Source organism: Halyomorpha halys, unplaced genomic scaffold (assembly GCF_000696795.3).
Source record: "Halyomorpha halys isolate HHAL.00 unplaced genomic scaffold, Hhal_1.1 Scaffold498.1, whole genome shotgun sequence".
Taxonomy (NCBI): Eukaryota; Metazoa; Arthropoda; class Insecta; order Hemiptera; family Pentatomidae; genus Halyomorpha; species Halyomorpha halys.
The window spans coordinates 244798-249087 of NW_027113382.1; the positions used below are offsets into that span (position 1 = coordinate 244798).

Here is a 4290-nt window from a genome sequence, read left to right on the forward strand (position 1 = left end):
ATTGTTATATATGTTTCCAAGTTTGTTTGTTATTATTTTCTATGTCTTTTTCTCTGAACTAAGGTTGATATCTTATTTTGTTTTTCAGGTCTGAAATTCAAGTTGAAATGTCGGTAGATAAATAAGTTTTACTCATTTGTGTATCATTACTAACCGCACCTCTGACCATCTTCTCCTCATATAATTTTTTAATGTTGGTTTGAAAAAATCTGATTATAAAGTTCAAATATTTTCTAATAAAATTGATTGCAACTCTTTATCAACATTATAGTTGATAAATTTCAGGTAAACTAAGAAATTTATAATGACGAGTTAATAGTTGACAGTGTATATGTATGTATGTATATATATATATATATAGGAGAAAAAGTTGGTTGGGAGTGCGGTCAGTTAAGAACACAAATAAGAAAAAACTTATTTAATTAGTGCCGTTTTGACCAGAATTACAAGCCTCCATCAGGGCTAAGGACAAACAAGATAGCAACCATAATGAAAAAACGGAATTACAGAATGATTAGAAAGTAACTTAATAGATTTTCAGATGCATTTTCTTTTGTGTTCTTTCCTCTTTCTTAATTTTATTATTACTTATTTTCGTATACCACTTATCTTCTTATAATACTTAGAACTATAAATTTCCTTTCAACACTATTTATGTATTTATAAAGTTAGTTATTTTCTAATCATTCTGTGATTCCTTTTATTCATTATGGTTGTAATGTTGTCTTTTGTTCAAAGCCATGATGAAGGCTTGAAATTCTGGTCAAAACGTTGGCACTAATAAATAAGGTTTTTACTTCTTTGTATTCTTCACTTACCCAACCATCCTTTCCTCATTTAAGAAATTTGTAAAGAAAAGTAGATTAAACATTTGAAACTAAACTTGTAACAACTTATTCTAATCTTAAGATATCTTAAGGTTTTGGTTATACAAATAAATATTTAAAAAATTATAATTTAAATATAATTTTATAACAAAATCATTACTCAAACTACAATAACAATCTTGATAAATAACAAAGGACAGAAAACAAATACATTGATTGAAACAGCACTTTCAATTTCAAAATTGATAGTATAATCATATTTAAAAACACAATATAATATAATGAGGGGTAGATAGTTAATAGATTAATAATGTAGGCTAATAATTTATACCAGGCATAAATAAATAATTATTTCTTTATTTATATTCTTTTAGCTGGCCGCACCCCCGACCATCTTCTCCAACAATATAAAATAATTTATAATACAACCAAATATCACAAAACTAAAACCAATAAAAAGAAAATGCCTAATAGTTATTAGCATTATTAAATCATAGATTTCACAGTACCAAGTTAACTATTGTTGAAATTAGCTAATATCAATACAATATACAACTGAAAAATATTAAAAGGTCAACAAAGAAAAAAAAACACTATTCTGTAAACCTATCAGATATCTTAACAATAAAATTTCATGTTGCTTCTAATGAAAAATTAAAATTATGTTCTTGATATTTCATTACACCATTAAAAAGCTCTGAATATGCAATAGGAACTGTCACTGAATCACTTCAAGAATTTCATCACCTATCAAATTTTTTTAATTTATGAAGCCAAATATTTCAAAAACTTCATTAAGTTCATCCAATGATCATTCTAATGATAGTAGATGTTTGAATTATGAACTTTCAGAATTATAAAGAGCTTTAAAGTTAGTAAATATTCCTGGAATCTGAGATACTTACTTAGGTAGATTTATAATTATCTAATTCTGTCATCAAATTTAGAAACCAAAATACCAATTGTCAACTAAAGAAAAATGTCAAATTTCATTCTTTTAAAATTAAATAACTATTAACACACAACAATAAATAACATTCATAAAATTATCAACAAAACAAATATACTTCATAAACTGGTGTCCCAGAATTAAGGGTTTGGCGGGAAGTCAAGTTATCGAACGTTCACAAACGATCGTTTGTCTTAAATAACATTAAATAATAATTGTGAATTAACTTTTTAATTTTTCGTCAAAATTATGTAAGTGATACTAGACTATCAACACCAATTACTACTGATAGTCCTCAGTAGATTCTGCATATATTTGCGTTCTCTCGTTTATTAAAAATATATAAAGTAATTTCTTTCTTGTAATTTTTTCTCCTAAATATAAATATTGGCTTATTTTTTCGTCCTTGGAAAACTTAACTAATTTCTTTCTCAAAAAACAGAATCTATTAGAGTCAATGAGCTGTAGCTACCTATCAGACTATGGAAGAATTTTTTGAGCCCGTTTGACCGCGTTGCGAAGCTGCCACCAATAAAACTATTTTGCAGTAGAACAATCTATTAATAGAATTAATAGGTTATTTCTATAGTAATTTTTTTTTTTTAATCAAATTATTTTTTGCTAACTAAAATTAATTTTTGGCTTATTTACTAGCACATAGTCATTTAATTTCATCCATAGTTTTTAATTTTCTTGTTATTAATTTGTATCTAGATAAGCTACTTAATTTCTTATAAAATCTCGATACTGCATCTTCCAAGTATTACCAATATAAAAAGTAGGCAGGAATGAGGTATAGACGAGGAAAGAGAAGCTGGAATAGGTGGAGGGTAACCAATACAGCACTAGTCTATTAACGTTACTACCCTCCAGATATTGCATAGGACTAGATTACGCTAACGAAGAGTTGAAGTCTCCTATCCTTAGCGGGTGAAAAATTTGAGGGAAACCAGTTCTTAAAAATTGTGAGTGTTAGAAAAGAAGCGTAAAGGATTTCGTAATAACAAACCCCTAAAATACTCCTCGAACAAGTAGAGATGTCCTGGGAGATCTCAGAAGGGAACCTACTGCCTTATCCCGACGGATCTTACATACGACTCAAAGAAAACACTGACATCGAGAAGAATTTTCATTGTAAATTTATTTGGATTCATCCACAAGGTCTATGTGAAGTACTTTGGGGAAAAAAAGAAAGATGTATTGGGTGAAGGGAGAAAATATAATTAGGTATAAAGACAAATAATGTAAGGAAAGAAAAAAGAAAATAATAAGTGGAAAAAAAAGAAATTAATTTATAAAAATCAAAAATCAAAAGAACGAAAAATCAAGTATTTCTATTATATATTATAAATTTACTATAATATGCCTGTATATTATAAGAATTTTAAAAAAAATTGTCTGACTAGGTATAAGTATGTTGTGTATTTAGCAAGCCCAATACAGTTGGGCAGCACACACTTAAAATAGTTTCTCTCCCTAGTATACATAACAATCTTTTATTTATAGTTTAACAAAATTGTACACATATACACAAGAAAATAATTAATTAATTGGTTTTAACACAAACATTAGAACTTCATGTGGGTTGGAGGGGTTAGCATGGTGACTGCTGGTTGCTGGTAGGAATGGTCAAACTCAACAATCGCTGCTGTGAAATTGTCATCTACTTCTTAGACAGTGAGTAAGATTCAGACCTCTGACATTATACTACTTTGAACCTCTTCCAGTAGCTTTATCTGGAAATTAAATTACTCCACCGTCGGCGGGTGTCTTTTGTCGTGAATCTCGTAATCACTGGACCATAATCCGATGAGAAAGTTAGTGACGGTGCATCCTATGCTACGGTGAGGCGACTCTTGCAGACTCCTATCCGTAAGAACGCCATGCGAACAATGAACGCTTTTTGTGTCCAATAATTGAAATTCAGGAAATTATACTCGCTCATTTTATGCACCTTATATTTCTTGTATCATGTTCGAACGCCATAAACGTCTGCTTGTTATAGGAGATTTTAGAGCAAAACTGAGAGAAAAAAGTGTTCATCTTGGTAATTATATGCATTACGGATTTCAGAAATTGGTCCGCAGCGGGTGGTGGTGTTTGAGATTTGTGTGCGAATATTGGTCCGGGTACCTGGTTTACTGATGGTTGTGGTGAAGTGAGTATCTCTTTTTTCCATCCTATGGGCCCGGATTTGACTGGAAGTGAGGTATTAGCGCGGTCGACTGGGACTTTCTTCTGGTTGGCCAGATATAGTTGTGTTTTGCACATTCGGTGGGATACAAGTTTGAGATTGCAGTTTCGCACTTACAATTGTCTTTTAAGCAATAGTTTTTAGCGAGACCGTATTTTTGACACCGATAGCACTGAGTGAGGCATTGCCTTTTTTAGGAATATATTTACATATACTAAATAAACAGCGAATTGCGTGTCTTACCTTTTGTATATCTTTTATAGTGACATATGCTAATACCATGAACACAATGGGATATAGGTCTTCTTTCCTTACTCATT

General features: G+C 30.3%; 1 protein-coding gene across 1 annotated transcript in view; it reads right to left on the bottom strand.

Moving 5' to 3' along the window:
• timeout (circadian regulator timeout) overlaps positions 1 to 1889 on the bottom strand; it is a gene marked incomplete in the record, with an annotated part of 53585 nt that extends 51696 nt beyond the window's left edge. Inside the window, 1 exon segment of the mRNA XM_067050922.1 lies at positions 1733 to 1889.
• Positions 1890 to 4290: the final 2401 nt, after the last annotated feature.